The following is a 27561-nucleotide window of genomic DNA, read 5'->3' as shown; positions in this document are numbered from 1 at the left end:
AAAAATATATATTAAAAACACACATATATATATATATTTATAAATACATCATCAGTTAGCAATGATAAATTATATTGAGGGAAAAACAGAATTGTATGTGTGTTTTAATGTCATAAAATAAAACATTGTATTCTCCACGGTGGGAATGAGACGTGGCTCAGGTTTATTCACCTACCACATTGGAGCGGTTGCATAGGACGCCTTGGCTCCCCAACAATAGAGTGGTGCATACCACTGTCGCCGCTCACTGCGGGGACATTTACCGGCCGAAGAGCGCCTTTTCTGCACGTTCTGCACGTCAAGCCTTGCAACACATCCGCGCAACACTCGCACGGTCCTTTTTTTTGAACGTACCCATTTCGGATATCATCTCCACGGGCACAATTATGTGCACGTTTCGCTGATCCCTACTTGGCGGGTCCCTTCGGAAGAAAGTAGCCGGGTTCTGCGCGTCATCCGCCTCTTCTTGCACGGAGGAGCACACTTGATACGAGGGACAGTCATGGACACAAACCGGGGATTTAAACGCTTGCACGTGGCGGCGTGCTCTGCAGCACAATGAGGACGGAATAAGGCAACAAAAAAGAAGAAGAGGGGGACTTGATCAAAGTAAACAGGTATGTTTTGAATCACTTGCATGCGTGCGTGTTTATACTGGAGCATGTCACATTTCCAGCATCATTGTAACTTTAGTAGCCGGTAATTCTACCCTGCATTGCCATGACTGTCAACACAAAATAGGTGCTGCAAGTCCAAAGCATTAAAAGTGGGGTGCATTAAGTTAACATAATTGCACTGCTGGGTGCCCCACATCTGGGCAACAGCTTCTTGACATGTTGGCAGAGCAAATATTTACAACTATAAGAAGACCATTGCAAGGAGTCATGTAACACATGCCTGTCATGATTGGCCTGCAGGGCGACGGTGAGTGCATTTCCTCCACTATAGGACTGCCACAGAGGAGAGGATGGACGGGGTCTATATCAGCCAGTCTGCAGTTGCTGTAATGGGGGATGGGGAGATTTCCAGCCGAGTAGGGGGGAAAAAAAAAACATACTTAGGGAAATTTGAAACCATCTTTGTAGGACTTCAAGATTGTGCACCGTATCTTGTGTGATGATGCACTCATAGGGGGCGCGAAAAGCACCTTTAGGGGCACAGCGGTTGGTCACTCAGGTGTGTACGTGGTCAAATATTCACGCTTTTCCAATGTAGTCACCGCTCAACACAAATGTTCCCATTGGAATTAAGTTAATCTGTTCTAGGGTCAAGTCAAAAACAACATTCTTAAAGTATTATGGGGTGACATGGTGTAGTGGGTAGAGCAACCGTGCCAGAAACCTGAGGGTTGCAGGTTGCCTCTTACCATCCAAAAATCGCTGCCGTTGTGTCCTTGGGCGGGACACTTCACCCTTTGCCCCCGGTGCCATTCACACCGGTGAATTGAATGATGAATGATAGGTGGTGGTCGGAGGGGGCCGTTGGCGCAAATTGCAGCCACGCTTCCGTCAGTCTACCCCAGGGCAGCTGTGGCTATGGAAGTAGCTTACCACCACCAGGTGTGAATGAATGATGGGTTCTACATGTAATGCGACTTTGGGTACTTAGAAAAGCGCTATATAAATCCCAGGTATTATTATTATACATACACAAATACAGTACATATTTACATACTCAAAGTTCGTACATCCACACGCACATTCAATATACAAACATACACATACACATACAGTACATATACACTCACTGTACAAACACATATACACATTCTGTACATATACATTGACTGTACACACATACACATACTGTACATATACATTCACTGTACAAACACATATACACATTCTGTACATATACAAGTACATATGCATACGTACACTCATGCACATAATCACGTTTATCAAACATATATTAACGTTGTTGCCCTAGGGTAAACTGGGTATAACACATGGCACACGGACAAAGCTTAACCTATTCTTACTATAACAATCTACAAGGTTAATGTAGGTTGCTTCTCTTTCTCCCCCTCCATTTTTCTGCATTCTTTCGTATCTCAAGTTATCATTACGTATATGTATTGTTGCATTTGAACAACAGTATTGTTGATAATAAAGGTAAATTAATGGTATTGTTCATTATCAATAGCGCTATTTCTATTGGTATTTGTATTGATCCATTTGTAGTGTAATAATGCTCATTGTCATTTCTGTATTATTTTTAATTTTCTCTAACTGCTTATTTGCTATCACTTTTACCATCATATTTGTACATGTCGTATTTGCTGACGTTGCTCTATTGTTGTTGTTGTTGTGTTTGCTGTTGTTGTTTTTGTCTCTCTGTCTAATCCCCCTCTTGTCCCCACAATTTCCCCCTCTGTTTTCTTTTCTTTCTCTTTCTATCCCCTCCTGCTGCGGCCCGGCTGCACCAAATGATAATATAAATACATTTAATAAAGTCAAATACAAATAAGGCAACAAGAGGAAAAAAAAAAAAAGGAAAAAAAAGGATTATTCATATATAAAAGGAAGTTAACCGCTAATAGCAGATTCAATAAAATATTCAAACAAATTGAACGACAAAGACGTAACGCAAAGGTGATTCAAGTTGTGTCTCATTTTTTTTTTTTACCATTAGGACAGTGGTTCTCAAACTTTTTTCACCAATTACCACCAAAGAAAACACTTTGCTCTCCAAGTACCACCGTAATGATCCACATTGACGTAGTAGGCCTATGTATTCATTAAAAACAAAGCAGAGGTTTTATTACTAATCTAATCTACTTGCTGATTTACTGTTAACATCAGGTTACTTTCCGCTCTAACATGTTTCTATCTACACTTCAGTTAAAATGTAATACACACTTATTATTCTGTTGTTCAAATACTTTACAATTGTTTTGGTATCGATCCATTACCAAGTAGTTACGGGGGCAGTAATTGTCATGCCAGTGCTGATACTGATACTATATTTTTTTACGATCATTGAATGATTTTATTTTTGCTCACAACAATATTAACTTAATATAAATATAAAATTTTGGGACCAAAATTGTTTATTTTATATATTAATGATATATGTGAGGTATCAAAGTTATTGAAATTTGTATTATTTGCGGACGACACCAACTTTTATAGTTCGAGACATGACTTAAAAGCATTATCAAACATTATTGAACAGGAAATGATTAAACTTAAGAGATGGTTTGATGTCAATAATTTATCATTAAATGTAAAAAAAAACAAAGTTCATGATTTTTTGTAAGAGGAAAAGGGAGGAAACGATCAAACTGTCAATAGATGGAATTGATATTTAAAGGGTTTCTGAACTTAGATTTTTAGGAGTGATACTGGATGGATGCACATGTACGGAAAAAGATGTCTAAGAGTATTTTTATATTGAATAAGGTAAAATATGTGTTGGATTATAAGGCAATGCATATATTGTATTGTGCACTTATATTGCCATTTATCAGCTACTGTGTGGAAGTGTGAGGGAACATATAAGAGTAACATAAAGGCATTGTATCAACTACAGAAAAGAGCTATAAGGATTATTCATAAAGTAGATTACTTAGAACACACTAACATATTATTTATTAATTCGGGTTTATTGAAATTACAGGAGCTAGTAAAGTTACAGACATTATGTGTCATGTTTAAGGCTAAAAGTAAAACATTACCAGCAAATTTACAAAAAATGTTTGTCATCACTTCTGAGAATGAAGAGCATAGAAGAAAAGGTCATTTCCAACATCAGTATTCAAGGACAACTTTAAAACAAATGTGCATATCAGTGGTGGGGGTTAAACTATGGAATTCTCTTTACAATGAGATAAAAGATTGTAAAAATATATTCCAATTGAAAAAAATATATAAAGACAGAACAATAAGATCATATGGACAGCCATAAGTGTTTACATTTTGCTTTATATTTATTATTTTACTTATTTTTTGCCTGGTTTTGTATTTGTTTTGTATCATCCCGTGAGGTGTATATTACTTTTGTTTTTTTTGTTTGGTTTGTACTTCATGAAGTTTTGCACTTCTTGTGTTTTTTTGTGTGTTTTTTTGTTTTCGTTATATTTGGATGTAATTGTTGGTTTATATGATATCATTAAGTAAGACTACATATTATGTTGAAGGCGGCAGGAAAATATAAGATTTTTCTTCATACTGCTCCTTCTCAGGCATTGGTGTGTAAATGTATAATTGAATAATTGTGGTATAATTGTCTATCGATCAAAGATGCACATCAATTAAGGAGATAAATAAAAATGAAATGAAATGAAAAACTAATATTTATATTATTTCATTATTCCCTTTTTTATTACATATAAAACCATGTAATAAAGTCACTACTGCAGTGATCCTCAAACTTTTTTCATTAAATACCACTCTCCAAGTACCACCATAATGACCAACATTAAAATACAGTAGCATAGTAGGCTTAAGTATTTATTAAAAACAAGGCAGAGGTTTTATTTAACAAGTACATTTCATATTTTTGGCCACTGTAACATTACCCACTTTGAACAGTAACACTGTGTTTGAGTATTTATTCAACTGCTTTTTTGGGGGGGTAACACTAGCTGTACCACAGTTTGAGAATCACTACCTTTGGACATCCAAAATCCATTTTGTGCCATTCAGATTTTTAATTTCAAGTTATGTGTGCTGTATTGAATGGTACAGTGCAAGAGAATATTAACTGTACAAAATAGAAAGACAAAGTTACACAAAAAGCGAAACCTATTGAAAATGCAATTTATTTTAACCCCGTATTCATCTAAATCTAAATCCTTCGTTTTAAGATTTCCATTTGAACTACTGGCTTTCATTTGTATATCTTGTGATCTGTCTACGAGACAGCGCTACCTTTTCCGATTCAAAGCATGCAACAACATTTTCTGCAACGGTGCCCTGCTACTGAAAGTTGTGTGTTACCATATTACAACAGTTTTTGGGATGAGTATGGATGTTTAAATTACCTCTTAATGATCTTACTTTTCACGCAAGCGTAAAAAGAAGGTACTACCATACAACATAAAAACAACAACACTGTAGATTAACGTTGCTCTCTCTCTCTCTACATATATATATTTAAATATATATATATATATGTATGTATTTATGTATGTATGTATGTAGTAGTACAGTCCAAAACTTTGGACACAACTTCTCCTCATTCAATGTGTTTTCTTTATTTTCATGACTATTTACATTGTAGATTGTCACTGAAGGCATCAAAACTATGAATGAACACATGTGGAGTTATGTACTTAACAAAAAAAAAGGTGAAATAACTGAAAACATGTTTTATATTCTAGTTTCTTCAAAATAGCCACCCTTTGCTCTGATTACTGCTTTGCACACTCTCGGCATTCTCTCGGTGAGCTTCAAGAGGTAGTCACCTGAAAGGGTTTTCACTTCACAGGTGTGATAGTTTTGATGCCTTCAGTGACATATAGTCATGAAAATGAAGAAAACACATTGAAATGAGAAGGTGTGTTCAAACTATTGGCCTGTACTGTATATAACATTACCGTAAATGGAAAAACAGTACCACTGTTTTTTTACGAGAAAAACTGGCAGCTTAATCGCCCAAATTTGTGTGAATTTGACAGTAGTTTTTACATTCATGTTACTGTAAATGTCAAAACAGTACCACTGTTCAAAACTATGACACCTGTGTAATGAAAACCATTTCAGGTGACTACCTCTTGAAGCTCATCGAGAGAATGCCAAGAGTTTGCAAAGCAGTAATCAGAGCAAAGGGTGGCTATTTTGAAGAAACCAAAACATGTTTTCAGTTATTTCTATTTTGTTAAGTACATAACTCCACATGTGTTCGTTCATAGTTTTGATGCCTGCAGTGACAATCTACAATGTAAATAGTCATGGAAATTAAGAAAACACATTGAAATGAGAAGGTGTATCCAAACCTTTGGCCTGTACTGTGTGTGTGTGTGTGTGTGTGTGTGTGTATGTACTGTATGTACTGTATGTACTGTATGTATGTATGTATGTATGTATATATATATATATATATGTATATATATATATATATACACAAACCCTGTTTCCATATGAGTTGGGAAATTGTATTAGATGTAAATATAAACGGAATACAATGATTTGCAAATCATATTCAACCCATATTCAGTTGAATATGCTACAAAGACAACATATTTGATGTTCAAACTGATAAACTTTTTTTTTTGTGCAAATAATCATTAACTTTAGAATTTGATGCCAGCAACACGTGACAAAGAAGTTGGGAAAGGTGGCAGGAAATACTGATAAAGTTGAGGAATGCTCATCAAACACTTATTTGGAACATCCCACAGGTGAACAGGCAAATTGGGAACAGGTGGGTGCCATGATTGGGTATACAAGTAGATTCCATGAAATGCTCAGTCATTCACAAACAAGGATGGGGCGAGGGTCACCACTTTGTCAACAAATGCGTGAGCAAATTGTTGAACAGTTTAAGAAAAACCTTTCTCAACCAGCTATTGCAAGGAATTTAGGGATTTCACCATCTACGGTCCGTAATATCATCAAAGGGTTCAGAGAATCTGGAGAAATCACTGCACGTAAGCAGCTAAGCCCGCGACCTTTGATCCCTCAGGCTGTACTGCATCAACAAGCGACATCAGTGTGCAAAGGATATCACCACATGGGCTCAGGAACACTTCAGAAACCCACTGTCGGTAACTACAGTTGGTCGCTACATCTGTAAGTGCAAGTTAAAACTCTCCTATGCATGGCCGTTTATCAACAACACCCAGAAACGCCGTCGACTTCGCTGGGCCTGAGCTCATCTAAGATGGACTGATACAAAGTGGAAAAGTATTCTGTGGTATGACGAGTCCACATTTCAAATTGTTTTTGGAAACTGTGGACGTCGTGTCCTCCGGACCAAAGAGGAAAAGAACCATTCGGATTATTTTAGGCGCAAAGTTGAAAAGCCAGCATCTCTGATGGTATGGGGGTGTATTAGTGCCCAAGACATGGGTAACTTACACATATGTGAAGGCGCCATTAATGCTGAAAGGTACATACAGGTTTTGGAGCAACATATGTTGCCATCCAAGCAACATTACCATGGACGCCCCTGCTTATTTCAGCAAGACAATGCCAAGCCACGTGTTACATCAATGTGGCTTCATAGTAAAAGAGTGCGGGTACTAGACTGGCCTGCCTGTAGTCCAGATCTGTCTCTCATTGAAAATGTGTGGCGCATTATGAATCCTAAAATACCACAACGGAGACCCCCGGACTGTTGAACAACTTAAGCTGTACATCAAGCAAGAATGGGAAAGAATTCCACCTGAGAGGCTTAAAAAATGTGTCTCCTCAGTTCCCAAACTTTTACTGAGTGTTGTTAAAAGGAAAGGCCATGTAACACAGTGGTGAACATGCCTTTCCCCAACTACTTTGGCACGTGTTGCAGCCATGAAATTCTAAGTTAATTATTATTTGCAAAAAAAAAAAAAAAGTTTATGAGTTTGAACATCAAATATCTTGTCTTTGTAGTGCATTCAATTGAATATGGGTTGAAAAGGATTTGCAAATCATTGTATTCTGTTTATATTTACATCTAACACAATTTCCTAACTCATATGGAAACGGGGTTTGTATATTAGCCCTGATTTGAATGTTTTTTTCCTTGTTGAGGCTTCTACACAGCAAAAAAAAGCTAAAACAAGGAGAAAAAAGCAGAAGTTAATAATTTGATGTCATGAATTATAGTGGATGTTTTGTGAGACATTACAAAATGCTGTCTGAATACAGAATAATATGACTTTGTACTTACTTGACATTAACAGCTGATTTATAGTTATTATTAATGAGAATAATAGGGGCCAGCCTTGGCAAGTAAGTCATTCCAGATGCATTCAATGTGTATTTGGAAGAGAACAGCACACCAGTGGCACAAAGCGTGCATGAAGTCTTGTCTCAGCAGTTTTATGTTAAAAATAAGTGGCATAATGAAAGCAGCTATGACAAAACAGGCTCAAGGCTCCTTGCAGCTGTTCAAGTTATCACCCCCGACTATCACGTGCCGGGAGCCCAAGCTATAGGTTTCACAACAACTCCTGTTACTGCCTCATAACCGCATTGATTCTTTTGTTCACTGCACAAAATGTGTACTTCTTTCGGCAATGTTTATGAGCCCTTTTCTTTCCGAGGAGTGACATTAAGGCTCAGTTTGTGGTTCTCATGCCTCCCCTGTGTTTTTCCCAAGGCCCTGTGATAGAAGAGCCTTGGCACACATCCTGCTGAGGCTTTTGGACCTCTCATCTTTGTTGACGTAGGTCTGATTTTTTGCCAGACTGGAGAAAAAAAAAGAGTCTTCTTTTGTCATTATCACCACTGAAGGTAGGAGTGATGCTAAAAAAAGAAAAAAGTGGATGATGGTGTGAAAAAGGAAAAACAAGTGGTTTTCGTGTGAGAGGTTGCAAATTGTGAAGCACCCCCCTCTATGAGCAGAGCTCCTATCTCTCAGCTGTTTGGATGCTCCAGGGGCTGCCACACACAGGACCTATTGTTCCTCCTCTTGGCCAGGCCTACAGCTCCATAATACGGCTTCTGTCCTTGCTCTGAACTGGCCTGACAGTCGGACACCAGGCACAATTTGGACCGGTAGGCTGCCGTGCCTTGTGTTTCTCTGCTAGTTGTCATATTACTGCTTCGGTCGGGCCGTGAGATGCGGAGACAGGCAAATACACGACACTGTTATCGACTTTAAATAGATAATAAATAGTCTCGTATTGGACATATGTGGTGTTGAGATGATAAAACTGCTTGGAAAACATTCTTCCCCCATCCTGACGCCAAAAACAGTCAATGATCTTGAAGAAGAAAAAAAAAAAATATATATATATATATATCCAAATCTATTGCTATTCTTTATAAATGCTGAATAAGAAATGTCTGCATATGTTATATTATTCTTTTATTTTTCCATATTTAACATATTGTGTTGAAGTTTGGGGAAATGTTTATAAAACAAACATAGAGCCAATAATTAAACTTCAGAAAAGAGTCATTAGAATAATACACACAGAGTGCTACTATGAACATACTAATCCAGTGGTTCTTAACCTGAGTTTGATCGAACCCTAGGGGTTCGGTGAGTCGGCCTCAGGCGTTCGGCGGCGCCTCCGCCACGGAGGTAAAGACACATCCGACTTATCGTGTAAATAAAAACTTCTCCCTATCGGCGTATTATGGATACCCCCAAACAATGTTCCCTTTAATTTTCCATCTGATTTGCAGGTTGTTTGATTGATCAATTGAAACTTTTACTAGCAGATTGCAAAGGAAGAGAATACATTAAATGAAACAGCACAGTTTACACAGTACAGTACATATTCCATACAATTGACCACTAAATGGTAACACCTGAATAAGTTTTTCAACTTTTTTAATCGGGGTCCACGTTAATCAATTCATGGTAATGTGTGTAAGGTGTGTAATTTGTTGTGTGTTCATGCACTGTGTTGGTTTTGTTCTTTGAACAAGGTGATGTTCATGCATGGTTCATTTTGTGCACCAGCAAAAAACATAACTTTTTGAAAATTTTTTATTTTTATTTTTCACTAAAGAAGGGTTCGGTGAATGCGCATATGAAACTGGTGGGGTTCGGTATCTCCAACAAGGTTAAGAACCACTGTACCAATCCATTATTTATAAGTTCTAATGTGTTAAAATGTTCAGATATTGTGTTTTTAAAAGCAATGGAAATTATTTTTCGAGTAAAGAACAACAGCCTTCCAGCTTATATTATTAGGTTATTTAAATTAAGAGGAGAAAACTATAATTTAGGGGAGATATTGATTTTTGAAATAGGTAAAGTAAGAACGAATATAAAATACAAATGTATTTCAGTTTTAGGAGTTAAATGGTGGAACAAGCTCAGTGATGAGTTGAAGACATGTAGTTCTTTGTTAAGGTTTAAGAAAACCTTGAAAGGTGAAATTATTGAAAATTATAAAATATAGTAACAATTACTTTCACCCCATTGATTTTTTTTAACGTTGATGTTCCAGGCAATCTAATTTTCAGTGAAGGTATAGGATAGGCAAATATAAGCTTTGGCTTCAGCCTATTCCTTTTTCGGTCATTCTTTTTCTTTTCTTTTTGTGTGTAAATGTGTATGATTGTTAAATATGTACAATCTGTACTGTTAAACTGATCACACAAAATGTTGATGGTTGATTATATGATCGAAATAAACTTATTTCATTCATTCAAGTCATCGAGGCAAAAATGGAGTACACTACTTGGCTTCGACCAGCAGAGGTGCTACTTAGGCTATGTCTACACTAAGCTGGATACCTCCTTAAATAAATAATTTAATTTAGCCTAAACAAAGTTTTGGCCACACTAAACCATCGTTTAAGATTACTCTCCTTGGATAATTTTTTACACGTCTATTTCTTGAATCTCTGGCTCTTAGCTTTGTATGGACTCATTGATCGTTTTCAAACTGAGTTCGGAGAGGAAGTGACGTCAGAAAGAACGCGCCACAGCCAGCTTCATAATGAAGCGGTTTCGTAACTCGGAGCTTACCACTGAAAATATGGAGGCAAGTCATCCAGACATGCCTGTGTTTCTCCTTCGGTCTGTACAGACTCTTGTGGAAATCACCCATGAATACCTTAAAAGAAAGCGATTGCAGCTATTTGGGATACAACACTTCTCAGACGGCAAGAGAGCTTTCAAATGTCCAGGTCAGCTGTGATTCTACTTACCGAAAAACTTTGTCCATTTGTCGAAGGAGAGACAACGAGAATGCGGGCTCCCGTGGATGTGATAAAAAAAGGTAGCGTGTGCTTTGTATTACCTGGCCGTCGAAGTAAAACTAAAGAAAACATGGAATGCATTTGGACTGGCAAAGCAGACAGTATCAGTTATTGTCCGCCATGTATGTCGCGGACTCAACGTCTAGGTCCACAGTATAGAAAGTCACCAAAAAGGAATGGACAATGAAGGTGAAGGCAAAAGAGTGAAGAGTGTCCTGTCCAGATATCTAGATCCCTAGATGGGTTAATGTAAAATGTTCTTTATCACATTGTTTACTTTCACTTGTCCATTAAAGATTTGATTAATTTATGATGGCTCAGGTGTGATTCACTACAATAGGGCACAACACTGGATATTGTTCAGATAAGTTAAATGTATAAGAACTTGCACACAAAGCAACACTGGAGGTGACTATGATGTGCGCATTTTCCGCGCATGCGTACTAGGTTGCGTTGCGCCGGCGGACGGACGAGGGGCAGGGGGTCTTAAACGACCATTGTGTGTGTGTGTGGATAAGGTTAGGTGGGATTTACCCTGGATAACCTTAGCCGGCTTAGTGTAGAAGGGGCCTTAGTCAATTAACTAGTTTGCTGTCTGAAGAAGAACAAGGGACGCTAAGCTAGATCCATACAGACCTCCTTCTGGGATTTCTTCCCAGCACCGATAAACTCTCAATGGAATGCAAACGGCCCAAACGTCAAGTACCTTGTTGTAGCGTTGCGCAATATGGACAATGTAATACATTTGTCTGACGACAATATCATATTGCGCATGTTGATGACAAATTCTAGCAGTAGACAAGAAAATGAAGACGTCCTCAATGCAATGTTGTATGCTCAGTAGCGTACCTCCGCAGTGAAGTATCTAAATTACTAATCCTCGCCTCCACGGCGGCAATTAAACTGTTTCTTACAAGTATCAATATTACTGGAGGACTATAGGATGAGGAATAACTAAACATGCTACACAACACAACATAGAACTTGGATACAAAAAAGCATAGCTTATCGCTAAGCTAGAGCTCTTGAATGTAAACAGGGGTAGGCGGACGGATACAAATACCGACAGTACCGTTACCAAATATAGTTTCAGTATATGGTCGAGACTACAATGATTAGATAGATATTTTTTTATTATTACAACATTGTTTTTTGTCATTGTTGTTATTGTTTACAAACTTAGGAACTACGAGTCAATAGTAGTTTTTGCTTTTGTTGAACTACGTGCGCGACCCGAGGGTCCCTGGTTCAATCCCCACCTAGTACCAACCTCGTCATGTCCGTTGTGTCCTGAGCAAGACACTTCACCCTTGCTCCTGATCGGTGCTGGTTAGCGCCTTGCATGGCAGCTCCCTCCATCAGTGTGTGAATGTGTGTGTGAATGGGTAAATGTGGAAGTAGTGTCAAAGCGCTTTGAGTACCTTGAAGGTAGAAAAGCGCTATACAAGTACAACCCATTTATCATTTATTTATTTACTATTTCCTAGTGCAGTGATTTTCAAACTGTGGTACGTGGGCTCCATCTAGTGGTACACCAAAGAATCACTTGATTAAAGTACAGTGTTTTATTTGTCTATATTCAAACACAGTGCTACTGTTCAAATTGTGTGTAATGGCCAAAAATAATAAATATACTTGTTAAATAAAACCTATGCCTTGTTTTTAACCAATACTTAAGCCTACTACGCTACTGTATTGTAATGTTGGTTATTATGGTGGTACTTGGAGAGTGGTACTTAATGGAAAAAGTTTGAGGACCACTGCAGTAGTGACTTTATTACCGTATTTTTCGGAGTATAAGTCGCTCCGGAGTATAAGTCGCACCGGCCGAAAATGCATAATAAAGAAGGAAAAATACATATATAAGTCGCACTGGAGTATAAGTTGCATTTTTTGGGGAAATATATTTGATAAAACCCAACACCACGAATATACATTTGAAAGGCAATTTAAAATAAATAAAGAATAGTGAACAGGCTGAATAAGTGTTTGTTATATGACGCATAAATAACCAACTGAGAGCGTGCCTGGTATGTTCACGTAACATATTATGGTAAGAGTCATTCAAATAACTATAACATATAGAACATGCTATACGTTTACCAAACAATCTGTCACTCCTAATTGCTAAATCTCATGAAATCTTATACGTCTAGTCTCTTACGTGAATGAGCTAAATAATATTATTTGACATTTTACGGTAATGTGTTAATGATTTCACACATAAGTCGCTCCTGAATATAAGTCGCACCCCCGACCAAACTATGAAAAAAACTGCGACTTATAGTCCGAAAAATACGGTATATGTTTTTGTACTTAATAAAAAAGGGAATAATGAAATATTATAAATAATAGTTAATATTGTTGTGAGCAAAAATGTAATCATTCAATTATCATAAAAAAATATATTATCAGTATCAGCACTGGCATGACAATTACTGCCCCTGTAACTACTTGGTATTGGATCGATACCAAGATTTCTCGCATCGACCAAAACTAATGTAAAGTATTTAAACAACAGAATAATAAGTGTGTATTACATTTTAACTGAAGTGTAGATAGAAACATGTTAGAGCAGAAAGTAACCTGATATTAACAGTAAATTAGCAAATAGATTAGTAATAGTTTTGAGAAAATAATACAAACAGAAATGATACAATTTGTTACCGCATATGCCGGCAGTTACATTAGGAGCCTTTGTAACCTGTTTTGAAATGCTTCTATTATGAGGTACATACCGAATAATATATTGTGATGTATATTGTTGCCATATATAGTGCGATATAGATTTTGGGCCATATTGCCCATCCTAGTTGTATTGTTTACTTCTACTGTTGTCTGGGCTCCAGACCGTCAGTTTGCTGCCAAATACAAACGCATGGCTCATCATTCAGTAGCAGTGTTGTGTTTAACAAATACTGTCCTGTGAATGACCTGGATTATTTTCCCAGCTGAAAGCCAGACTGAACAAACTATAGACAAGGCCACTCCCTCTGTGTTTTTTGTGTTTGGATCGTGTTTGCATCGTATTTGATACCCTCTTCGGGTCATTGTATCTGTGAGAGAATCAGATTTTCTGGAGCAGCTATTGTTATGAGCAGCAGCAATGTGTGTTTTTGGCCATCAGGTCAACACTAGCATGGTCCTGTCTTCATACAGTTCTTTTCCTACCCCATACTTTTGGAATCATTCAGTTTTCCATGGAAATTTTGTTGTGGCTTAACAAACTAGTCCGTGTGCGCACATATCTTTCTGCCGGATTGAGCGCTCAAACAAAATATCACATGCATCACTTTTCTTTTTTTATCAAGTGCGACTGAAAAATAAACCGCCATGGGGCCAAAAAAGTTGGGAATGCAAGAAAAGAAAAGACTAGTAACAAAACTCGCCGTCATTGCCAACAATAATCTTTAATACATTTATAAGTGATTATCCATTTATTCATCTTTTTTATATTTCACATTGTTTTCTGCATGTACAAAACCCAAAACCAGTGAAGTTGGCACGTTGTGTAATTCGTAAATAAAAACAGAATACAATGATTTGCAAAACTTTATATACATTTTTTTTTTGGAAATAATCATTAATTTAGAATTTAATGGCAGCAACACAGTGCAAAAAAGTTGGCACAGGGGCATTTTTACCACTGTGTTACATGGCCTTTCCTTTTAACAACACTCAGTAAAATTTTGGGAACTGAGGAGACACATTTTTTAAGCTTCTCAGGTGGAATTCTTTCCCATTCTTGCTTGATGTACAGCTTAAGTTGTTCAACAGTCCGGGGTCTCCGTTGTGGTATTTTAGGCTTAATAATGCGACACACATTTTCAATGGGAGACAGGTCTGGACTACAGGCAGGCCAGTCTAGTACTCACACTCTTTTACTACAAAGCCACGCTGTTGTAACACGTGGCTTGGCATTGTCTTGCTGAAATAAGCAGGGGCGTCCATGGTAACGTTGCTTGGATGGCAACATATGTTGCTCCAAAACCTGTATGTACCTTTCAGCATTAATGGTGCCTTCACAGATGTGTAAGTTACCCATGCCTTTGGCACTAATACACACCCATACCATCACAGATACTGGCTTTTGAACTTAGCGCCTATAACAATCCGGATGGTTATTTTCCTCTTTGGTCCGGCGGACACGACGTCCACAGATTCCAAAAACAACTTGAAATGTGGAGTCGTCAGACCACAGAACACTTTTCCACTTTGCATCAATCCATCTTAGATGAGCTCGGGCCCAGCGGAGCCAGCGGCATTTCTGGGTGTTGTTGATAAATGACTTTGGCTTTGCATAGTAGAGTTTTAACTTGCACTTACAGATGTAGCAACAAACTGTAGTTACTGACAGTGGTTTTCTGAAGTGTTCCTGAGCCCATGTGGTGATATCCTTTACACACCGATGTCGCTTTTTGATGCAGTACCGCCTGAGGGATCGAAAGTCATGGGCATTCAATGTTGGTTTTCAGCCTTGCTGCTTACGTGCAGTAATTTCTCCAGATTCTCTGAACTTTTTGATGATATTACGGACCATAGATGGTGAAATCCCTCAATTCTTTGCAATAGCTTGTTAAGAAATGTTGTTCTCAAACAATTTGCTCACGCATTTGTTCACAAAGTGGTGACCCTCGCCCCATCCTTGTTTGTGAATGACTGAGCATTTCATGGAAGCTGCTTTTATACCCAATCATGGCACCCAGCTGTTCCCAATTCACCTATTCACCTGAGGGATGTTCCAAATAAGTGTTTGATAAGCATTCCTCAACTTTCTCTGTCTTTTTTGCCACTTGTGCCAGCTTTTTTCAAACATGTTGCAGGCATCGAATTCCAAATGAGCTAATATTTGCAAAAAATAACGTTTCTCAGTTTGAACGTTAAGTATCTTGTCTTTGCAGTCTATTCAATTGAATATAAGTTGAAAAGGATTTGCAAATCATTGTATTCTGTTTTTATTTACGAATTACACAACATGCCAACTTCACTGGTTTTGGGTTTTGTAATATGTTTAGATTATTTCTTATGGGAACAATTGCTTGAGAGTTCCTGCAATTTGGTCTTTATAGGAATCTTTTGGAAGCTTTTGGTTTAGATATAGGTATAGATATTTTTACTACAGGGTGTCTCTGTCACAGCCGGTCAAAAAGCCCCAAACCATAACACTCTCACCAAAGGTACTAAAAAGTGAGATGGTTTTGGTCAAATGTGTTGGAACCAAGCACTGTACAATGGAAACCTAATAAAAATCATACCCAACTAAACCTTGCTTTGCAGCAGGCGTGCTTTGAATTAAGAACACATCTGACAATAACGGCAGGCATCCACCACAAGGCTTCTTTGTCAGATGTGTTTGCTGGATAGAAGTCCAGCGGAGACGATTGGACGCAAGCTTCATTGTCTTTGATGATTGAGTGAGTAATGACTTAACTCATCAGTTGGAAAACTGTCCTTGTGGAACCGCTTCAACTGTGTGAGCTCAGAGATGATGACTGTTATTGCAACGGGACCAGAAGCTACAAAGGGACATGCCATTTTACTGCGTCATACTATTTTTCAACTGTTATAAAAATGTCTCGAGGGCCCACAATTGTATAATGATTAAAAACGTAGCCTTGATGCTGGAAATGAGACAGTTTAATGTCTTTGGGTAAGCCCTACTGCAAACACAGCATATAATGTGTCTGTAGCTTCAATGTTGATGAAGTGTGTTTTTTGATGCCTATCTATGAGAATAGGTGTGCCACTTTTTACAGATCCTCTGTAATTCTGCACTTGCCCAACATAATAAATGTTATATATCATATTCGACAACAGAACATTCAGAAGCGGGACGTTGCGTTTTAACAGCAGCATCATGCTAGGTTGCCTATTCGCCAAAGAAAAACACAGATGATCAAACTTGCAACTCCAACGTCTGCAGCGGACTGACCAATAACTGCCAGAGCTCAAGGCTTTATTTTAAAATGTGTAGCGAAGCCTTTTTACAACGCTGTGAAGTAAACAAATAGGGGCAATGATAGATTTTGCCATGTTTGACACTCGTTTGACGTCGACTCTAGAAACACAAATTACAGTGGCACCTCAACCCATCCATCCATCCATTTTCTGCCGCTTATTCCCTTCAGGGTCGCGGAGGGCGCTGGAGCCTATCTCAGCTACAATCGGGCGGAAGGCGGGGTACACCCTGGACAAGTCGCCACCTCATCGCAGGGCCAACACAGATAGACAGACAACATTCACACTCACATTCACACACTAGGTCCAATTCAACCATCGAGCTTAATTGGTTCTGTGACAGTGCTCTCTCGTTAAAACACTCGGATCTCAAATGTCTCCCATTAAAGGTAATGAAAATCTATTTTCCTGGTGCTTGCCCCCGCTTTCTTCAAAACAGCACAATTTTAACATGTACCATGCCTTTTAAAAATCAAAAAAAAATTGTATATAATAAAAAATCCACAAAAATATACTACTAACAACTACAGTAGGGTTATGATAATTAGTTCCGGACACGATCGCGATAAATGAATTCCCGCAAAGTAAGAATCATTAATTATAAATTAAATGTTTCATTAGCTGGAGCATAACAATCTGTATACTACAGGCTTGGGCAATTATTTTGACTCGGTGGGCCAAATTTAGAGGAAAAAACATGTGCCCGGGGCCGGTATATCTGATTTTCAGGAACACTAATACAAAACCTCACAATAATTGATTGAATGCTAAAAACGTCATGACAGACCATCTTAAAAAACGGAATGGAATTTTAAATTATTTACTGAATGAGACACCCAGAATGTACATGTAAATAAGAATGTGGGTTTCACAATATTAACTATGAACGATAAAACACTGAATATTGACAACATATGAACGACACACCCCCTCTCGATCAACATATCTTACAATCAAGCGAAACGCAACAAAAATGCAACAAACACAGCGAAATATGAACGCGAAGGGTAACAAAACCCCACCTACAATCTGATATATCTGATACATCACTAAGCTTTGTTGTAAAAATCTCCTTCCGCGTCTGTCCATGACACCCGCATTTCAGGCTGGCCGCTGTGGAAACACTCTGTGGAAAGGCTCCCCACCCACACTGCTTGGTGCCTCGTCTGAGCTGCTGTGACTTAGATTACCATAGTAACTAAGTAGATTACCATAGTAACTAGTATATCATGAAAAAGCACTGATTCCAACCATTGAAATACTTTGTATAGTTCAAGACTTACGGTCATTTGAAAACATCACTGCACATCATAATGGCAGCTACAGTTTCCATCTTAAAGATCTAAAAAAAATATTTTGAAATGTCCAGGGGGCCGAATTGAAAAGCTTAACGGGCCGCATGCGGCCCCCGGGCCTTAATTTGCCAGGGTCTGGTCTACTACCTTCTAAATTCCTTTTTCAACATTATGAGACATGAAATACAAGCGAGCTCTGTAGTGGAAATTTTTTTTTTGCTTTATTTCTTTAGGACAAGTGATGGCTATACATGCTACACTACACAGCGCAGCACCCCAAACTCAGAAGTTTGGAAGTATTAAAACTGGTCTCTAGATCCCTGCGCCCGATCATCTTACTCAACAGCCATACATGTCACACTAAGAGTGGCCGTATCAAAAAAGGACCAATGATTGTCACACACACTAGGTGTGGTGAAATTATCCTCTGCATTTAACCCATCACCCTTGATCACCCCCTGGGAGGTGAGGGGAGCAGTGAGCAGCAGCGGTGGCTGCGCCCCGGAATCATTTTTGGTGATTTAACCCCCAATTCCAACCCTTGATTCTGAGTGTCAAGCAGGGAGGTAATGCGTCCCATTTTTAAAGTCTTCGGTATGACTCTGCCGGGGTTTAAACAATGCCAACACTGTCATAAACCTGTGCCATATAGTGAAACCACACTAAACAACAAAGACAAACACATTTTGGGAGAATATTTGCACCGCAACACAACATAAACACTACAGAACAAATTCCCTGCAGCACCAACTCTTCCGGGATGCTACAATATTAACAAACGCCATTGGTGGATCTACAACTAACATCTACTGTAATTATATCAAGTACAATAGCGTATCTAGTCGATACTACTATGATTACATCAATATTTTTCAGCATCACAAAATCTTCTTTCGTTTAAAAAAATGTATATTATGTTTATAAACTCAGGAAATATGTCCCTGGACACATGAGGACTTTGAATATGACCAATGTCTGATCCTGTAACGACTTGGTATCGGATTGACACCCAAATCTGTGGTATCATCCAAAACTAATATAAAGTATCAAACAACAGAAGAATAAGTGATTATTACATTTAAACAGAAGTGTAGATAGAACATGTTGAAACAGAAAATAAGCAGATATTAACAGTAAATGAACAAGTAGATTAATAATTCATTTCCTACCACTTGTCCTTAATAATTTGGACAAAATAATAGAATGGAAAATGACACAATATGTTACTGCATATGTCAGCAGACTAAATTAGGAGTCTTTGTTTGTTTACTTTCTAATAAAAGACAAGTTGTCTTGTATGTTCACTATTTTATTTAAGGACAAACTTGCAATAAGAAACATATGTTTAATGTACCCTAAGATTTTTTTGTTAAAATAAAGCCAATAATGACATTTTTTGTGGTCCCCTTTATTTACAAAAGTACCAAAAATGTTTTTGGTACCGGTACCAGTACCAAAATATTGGTATCGGGTCAACACTATTTCGGAGTAAAAAAAAAAAAAAAGTCCACTGCAGAGGACGCTGGCTCTTAGGAGGATAGAATGAAAATGTGGTGTTGTGGTCGAGCAACAGACCGAGCTATGGGAAATGTTTTGATCCGCCCATTGTATAAAAAAACAATCCAATAACCAAATTGGATCTCAAAGTCAAGCAGAGGAAAAAGGGGAGAAACGGGTTACTATCCCTTACATAACCGCTTTCATTTATAGACACATGCCTACAGCTTGGTGTGCGTTTGTGTGTGTGAAGGTCCTGTTATATAAGACTCTTACACACACACACACACGCACACACATATACGCGCTCCACTGCTCTAAAACGTATGTTTGCACTTTATGTATCTTCCGACGTTGTGTGTACACTCGTGCATATGAGGTCGCACGTGAATCTCTTCTTTTTGGCCGCTGCAGTTGACTGGAAGATGGCACAAGTGTGAACGTGATTCATCGCCTCCAAGGCCAGAGGGAAGCCGTTCAGCGGTCACTGCGAAAATGTCATTATTTTGACATCGCCACTTGACATGGACTGTTCTGCTCGCATGCTATGGACCATGGCACATTAAAACGCCAAACGGGAGTTCATATATCACGTGTGGGTTCGTTTCTGAATTATATGCCTTCGAATGTGGACGTTCCAGTGTATTATTCAAGGCTGAAGCTTTAGTGTTTCTCTACGCTAATGTGCAAGGCGGGGAGAGGAAGCCACGTTGAGTCGTAAACAGACGAGCTAGAACGGGGGGGTCAGCAACCCGCGGCTCTCGAGCCTCAAGCGGCTCTTTAGTGCCGCCATAGTGGCTCCCTGGAGCAATTTTAAAAAAGGATTGAAAATGAAAAAAGATGGGTGGAAAAGATTGTTTTGTTTTAGTATGTTTTTTGTTTGAGGACAAACATGACATAAACTGTCCCAATTGTTAGAAAGCCTACTGTTTAATATGTTTGTGTGTATGCTTCATTGATGAGACTATTTGGTGAACATCGTTTTGTCCTACTAATTTCGGCGGTTTTTGAACTCACCGTAGTGTGGACTGTGATGCAACCGTTTGTTTACATGTAAAATCTTCCACTCCTTCTTTGTCTCATTTTGTCCACCAAAAGTTTTATGCTGTGCGTGAATGCACAACGATGAGCTTTGTTGATGTTATTGACTTGTTGAGTGCTAATCAGGCATATTTGCTCAGTGCATGACTGCAAGCTAATCCATGCCAACATGCTATTTAGGCTAGCTGTATGTCCGTATTGCATCATTATGCCTCGTTTGTAGGTATATTTGAGCTCATTTAATTTCCTTTACTTTTATCCTCTTTGTATATAATTTAGTTTTGCATGTCTCATGACACATTATCTGTATGTAATATTGGGTGCATGTCAGATAGTTGTTTGTGTGCCATGTTGTTCCAGACCACAGCAAACGTTACCCAGCTTGCAAAGATTGTAATAAATGCATTAGAAGAAGACAGTCTGCCGTTTCCTTTAACTTGGACACACACATCTATACCTTTGGCCATTAAAAGCCAGTCATTTCCAGGAGTTATCTCACCTTCTGAGTAGCCTCTTTACCAGAGGTGTGGACTCGAGTCACATGACTTGGACTCGAGTCAGACTCGAGTCATGAATTTGATGACTTTAGACTCGACTTGACAAAATGTAAAGAGACTTGCAACTCGACTTAGACTTTAACATCAATGACTTGTGACTTCACTTGGACTTGAGCCTTTTGACTTGACATGACTTGCCACTTTCCCCAAAATCCAAAGCTTAAAAAGTTATTTGGGAGCGCTCCGTATTTTTCATTTTCTTCGTCTGTCTATCAGCGTGTTATTCCTGTCAGCTGGTGTGCTGTCAGTACAACAGCCAATCAAATTAGAACTACGTTGTTTTCATCACACAGCATTCATCCAATCAAATTGCAGGACAACCAATGACCAAGAGTTGTCCAACAACGTGCCAGTGATAAACAATTATGTTAAAGTTGGTTTCGTTCGGGTATAAAAACTACGACTTGGTCAACAAAAAACGAATTGCCGTATGCAAATCACACAGTTCGAATATTACAGACGGAGACGCAACAACTTCCAACTTCGTTCGACATTTGAAGTTGCACAAAGAAGGGTGAGTTTTGAATGTAAGATAACGTTTATTGGCTAAGTAAACGTGACTTTTATTTGCTGTGTAGTTAAATCAGTGAGGCTGCAAACTCACTGCTAACGTTATAACCATAGACATCTTATAAGTAGACGCAGCATAGAGCGCTACTGCCTACTGGCGCAGACGAGGCGCGGGGCCGCCATCTTGGAGTGGTGATCCGCTCCACTCAGTGCAATTCATTTGGCAGGAGCAATGAACTGTCAGCGCATTTAATTCATTTTACCTCACTGAATACCACTGATTTTCACGCGCTTTTTTGTCATACGTGTGTAACAGACACATGTTTTGGCGTGTTTTATTATTCATAGTTTGCTTAACAGTAATATAATATTCTTATACGCTATAAGTGACCAGACGTCCGAGATCAAAACTGGGAATATAATCCCAGAGAAGGGGAAAAAAAACGGTAAACTATTTTTAAGTTGAAGAAACAAGATGATTAGGTTATATATACATATGCGTGTATCCTACATAAACAATGTATGAATACATTAGATATCTATATATCTTAGGGACCTATAGACTGTATCTCTGTTGCTTCAGCAGCAGAGAGTTTATTCTGTCTTGACACTTTGTATTGATATTTTCTATTACATTCTTCCCTTAAATGATAATGTTTGCAGTGATTGTTTTATATGTATTATTTTATGTAAGTCGCTTTGGATAAAAGCGTCTGCCAAATACTTAAACATATATAAACACCTGAAAATCTTCATATCAGCTAAAACCACCAATCTGTTTCACTGGATTCAGAATAAAACCAAATTCTGTTTAACCCAACAATGTTAGTATTTGAATATTGTTACTTGAAGACTGATTCCTGGTTACAATTATACTGTTAAGAAAGTATTGTCTTATACTTTGCCTAAAATTAGAATGCATCATAATCAGTAGTGGCTGGTGAATTTTGTTTTAGGTGGGGCTGAAAGTTTGTAAACCAAACCCCTGTAGGGGCGTCATCCTCCCCCAGAAGATTTCTTTGTGATTTTCACATACAAATATTGAAGATCTTTGATCCTTCTCAACTCTGTGGTAATATTATTTTCATAAAATACAACCAATAGTACGTTAATGTTAAATCTTACTTGTGAAAAGTAATCCCCCGATTCCTATTTTCAACAGTCTGCTCATTTGAGCAGGAAAACGCTGAAGACCATCTTTGTTTTCTACCTTTCAACTGTCAGTTTAGGCTGCTCGCCGGCTCCTCATCAGCACTTCAAGATGGCGGGCAAATTGCTCACGTCACAGCAACCAATGCTGCGTCTACTTATAAGATGTCTATGGTTATAACGTAATTGCAAACACGGCAATCTGTTGCGTCCACTGCAGTTTGCTACCTTATTCATACTTTTTGTCAAGTGATTTTTTTTTAAGCAGGGTTTCATGAGGTACCTATACATAACGTTACATTAGTCAATGTATCACACACAGTAACGTAACGTTAGTCAATGTATCACACACAGTAACATTACGTTAGTCAATGTATCACACACAGTAACGTAACGTTAGACGGCAGTCAGCAGCACCGTGTATTTTAGCCACCTACAAAAAGACAAACATAGTCAAATAAAGGTCAGTTAAAATGTATACTATATTAAGAATATGTGTACATATTGCATAGGGTCCTGACATCTAAAAAGTACAACTCTGTTCATTGTTATGTTCATATATTTGTTATGTTTTTCATGTGTACGCACACATAAACACACATACAGTATGAGATGAGATAAGGTAAGAACAGGATAGAAACTGCTGTGGAACTAGTTACAATGCAATATGCCATGGAAATACAATGTTAACACTTTTGTGCAAATAAGTACAGTTGCACTTGTTTTTTTTCAAATGTGTTTATTCTGTAAAGGAATGAGTTACATGTTTAAAATGACTGGTTAATAGTGCTATTTTGAAGTGCAATGTCAGCACTATCTTTTTCCCTGCAATTTCAAATGCACTTGTTTTAATAAATAAATACAGCGTTTTAAAAGCATACACAATCTGTGTAAATATATTAGTCTGTGGTTAAATGACTTGAAAGGACTCGAAACTCAAAATGCAGGACTTGGGACTTGACTTGAGACTTTCCAGTCTTGACTTTGGACTTGACTCGGACTTGCCCTGTCTTGACTCGGGACTTGACTCGAGACTTGAGGGTAAAGACTTGAGACTTACTTGTGACTTGCAAAGCAATGACTTGGTCCCACCTCTGCTCTTTACTAATGTTTTCTAATGTTGTAAAAATGTGTAGAATAAATATTAGATTTCAACATTTCTGTCAACGAAGATTTGCTTCCGCCTGTGACACAGTCATTTTGATAGTAGGCCATTATAGCTAATATAGACACTTAAGTCACGTGTTGCCTTCATTATAAGACTTACAGTATATAAGGCTTTTCATTTTTTGCAGCTCCAGACGGATTTGTTTTTTGTAGTTTTTGGTCCAATATGGCTCTTTCAACGTTTTTGGGTTGCATTCCCTTGAGCGAGAACAACAGTAGGACATGCGCACCCATAGAATGCAGCATGGCTACTACTGCTGAGAGTAAAAACTTCCTAATCAGCCAATATGGGCAAAAACAGCAGTGTTGGAGTTATAGCAGCTTTGGCGGGAGTTGCCTGGAGGAAAACACACACATACACACACACACACAGAAATACACGCATACTCACACATTCTATTGCAATCCTCAACTCTGCCGCGTATAAAAAGGTCAAAAGTCATTTCACTGCTGTGTGCATTTCTTATAAATGCAAACGTCGGCTTGAGGCAAGAGCTGGGTTTGCATAGGTGAGCCCCAGGGGATGAGGGGGATGCCGGGAACCGACATACAAACCTGGTCTATTACCACCGCTGCCAGTCATGCTCTCGGTAATTATTTTCTGTCTTAAGTTTTTCTCTTAAACAAAGCCAAGGAGGTCATGTTTTGTTTTAATTGCTATTTGTGTACACCAGACCTACGATTAATAGTAGTACTATCCACAAGACGTCTTGTCGCTCACAAACCCACTGGTAACCTGGGGAGTTTAAATGTTGTAATGGTTTAGTTCAGCGATCCTCAAACTGTGGTAGAATGGCTCCATGTAGCCCAGGGGTCTGAAACCCAATTTACCTGGGGGGCTGCTGGAGGCAAAGTCTGGGTGAGGTGTTCCACAAAAAAGCTATGTTAATTTTTTTTCCTTTTATTTATTTATTTCTGGCAATGACATTAAAAAAAAAAAAAAGTACAAAGTTGACAACACATAATAATATAAATGAATATAGTGCACAAGTTAATGTATAGTATGTAATGTATGATTGTCCAGTTTTGCCTGAAAGGGAGTGGGAAGAAGATAATTTATTTAATCCCACCCCCAGTTCTCCATTCAGTGATTATTCCCATGAGTTTCACTGTTACTTTGTTTAAGGATGATAAATAATAATAATAATGTTAAAAAAATTCCAATCTTAAGTTAAAGTACCAATGATTGTCACACACACACTAGGTGTGGTGAAATTTGTCCTCTGCATTTGACCCATCCCCTTGTTCACCCCCTGGGAGGTGAGGGGAGCAGTGAGCAGCAGCAGTGGCCGCGCCCGGTAATCATTTTTGGTGATTTAACCGCCAATTCCAACCCTTGATGCTGAGTGCCAAGCAAGGAGGTAACGGCTCCCATTTTTATAGTCTTTGGTATGACTCGGCCGGGGTTTGAACTCACAACCTACCGATCTCAGGGCGAACACTCTAACCACTAGGCCACTGAGTAGGTCTAAAATGTCTTAAAAAAAAAAATTTAACACAAAAAAAGATGACGAAATAAATAAACTAAGATTTATTTAGAAAATATGTAAAAAATAAGTAAATAAAATAAATGATAATGATAACAATAATAATAATTTTACTTCTCTAGTCAGCAACTACAGTATTTGTGGTTTCTTGTCTCCCGTTTTGTTTGTTTGTTTGTTTCAGATTTAAATGTCTTCATTAACAGTTCTTTAACCTCAATGGGTTTTTCTGAATAGTTTTATTAATAGCTAATTATTAGCTATTAATAAAACTATTCACAACGAGAGATGTCCGATAATGGCTTTTTTTGCCGATATCCAATATTCCGATATTGTCCAACTCTTAATTACCAATTCCAATATCAACCGTTACCGATATATACAGTCGTGGAATTAACACATTATTATGCCTAATTTTGTTGTGATGCCCCGCTGGATGCCTTAAACAATGTAACAATGTTTTCCAAAATAAATCAACTCAAGTTATGGAAAAAAATGCCAACAGTAACAGTGTTAAAGTTGTTTATATGGCCACCCTCAGTGTGACCTGTATGGCTGTTGACCAAGTATGCTGGCATTCACTTGTGTATGTGAAAAGCCGTAGATATTATGTGATTGGGCCGGCACGCAAAGGCAGTGTCTTTAAGGTTTATTGGCGCTCTGTACTTCTCCCTATGTCCGTGTACCACTCCGTACAGCGGCGTTTTAAAAGGTCATACATTTTACTTTTTGAAACCGATAACGATGATTTCCGATATTACATTTTAAAGCATTTATCCGCCGATAAAATCGGCAGTCCGATATTATCAATCAATCAATCAATCAATCTCTAAATAAATATCTCTAAATAAATAAATATCTCTAAATAAAACTATTCACACACTTAAAAAAATGGCTATTAGCAAAAAAAAAAACTTGTCCCAGCGAATGTCTGCGTGTGCCCACTAGAAGAAACAAGGAAGCCACATGCACAGAAGAAAAGTCTTCATGGCAATGCTAACGTTGCTTTCACTCATAGAGAAATGCTTCTATGCTAGCATCAAGCCCAGTCGATGACCCGCCCCCGGGAGCCATATACCCCACCGTGATTGGTAGGTTCGTTCAGCTCCGCACACAACACTGTAAAGTGCCATTCATATAAAACTCCCAGGCAGCACTTAAATTATTTTAAAAATAAATTATTATTACTATAAGGTGGTGGCCACATAAATCGCTTCTCGGGCCTTAATTGGCTCCACGGGCAATGAGTTTAAGACCCATGATCTAGCTAAAAAAATTACATAATTAATTATTCAAACACAGTGTTACTGTTCAAACTGTGTGCAATGTTACAAAAATACTTGTTAAATAAAACCTCTGCCTTGTTGGTTAGCATATGCATATTAGCATATGTTCCTACAGTGTGTAGTGGAGCATGTCTAGCTATTCCTCGTCCTCGGGGGATGATACTTGTAAAAAACGTACTTTATTTGCCGCCATGAAGGCGAGGATTGCTGATTTAGAAGTGGCTTTGCTGCACTCTAGAGCAGTGGTTCTTAACCTGGGTTCGATCGAACCCTAGGGGTTCGGTGAGTCGGCCTCAGGGGTTCGGCAGAGCCTCCGCCGCGGAGGTCAAGACACGCCCGACTCATCGTGTAAACAAAAACTTCTCCCTGTCGGCGTATTATGGATACCCCCAAACAATGCTCCCTCTAATTTTCCATGTGTGTGAGCAAACGCAAAAACTCCTTGAGCATTCATGTGGAGCACATGTGAGCGACGTCAGACGTGCAGCACACCTGTCCCAAACCTGACTAAATAACAAGTTCAATGTTTTATTATTGTAATCAAATGACAGCAGTCATTTCCATGAGATTATTTTCTAATATAAGTGTTTTGGCCCACTTACAATGACTATAACATATTGTTTTTCATGAGCTGTGTACTAGTATTATATATCTGGGTGGGGGTCCTGCTTTGGAAATAATGTGTATCCCTTTCAGATATCACATTTAGTTCCCACTAAAACATTCACATGTTGCACAATGAGATGTAAACATGGGATTATGTGTACATTCCTGTAACTTTCCGTTTGTAAAATATATCTTTAT

The 27561-nt window shown here is 38.3% G+C and overlaps 1 protein-coding gene across 2 annotated transcripts in view; it reads left to right on the top strand.

Moving 5' to 3' along the window:
* Positions 1–253: 253 nt before the first annotated feature.
* wasf1 (WASP family member 1) overlaps positions 254–27561 on the top strand; it is a 114459-nt gene continuing 87151 nt past the window's right edge. For both annotated transcript variants that reach the window (XM_061929845.2, XM_061929844.2), the window contains exon 1: positions 254–617. The gene's annotated coding sequence lies outside the window, so the exon portion shown is untranslated. The remainder of the gene's footprint in view (positions 618–27561) is intronic.

The sequence above is a fragment of the Nerophis lumbriciformis genome, linkage group LG34, assembly GCF_033978685.3.
Source record: "Nerophis lumbriciformis linkage group LG34, RoL_Nlum_v2.1, whole genome shotgun sequence".
Classification (NCBI taxonomy): Eukaryota; Metazoa; Chordata; class Actinopteri; order Syngnathiformes; family Syngnathidae; genus Nerophis; species Nerophis lumbriciformis.
This window is presented reverse-complemented; position numbering and strand designations above follow the sequence as displayed.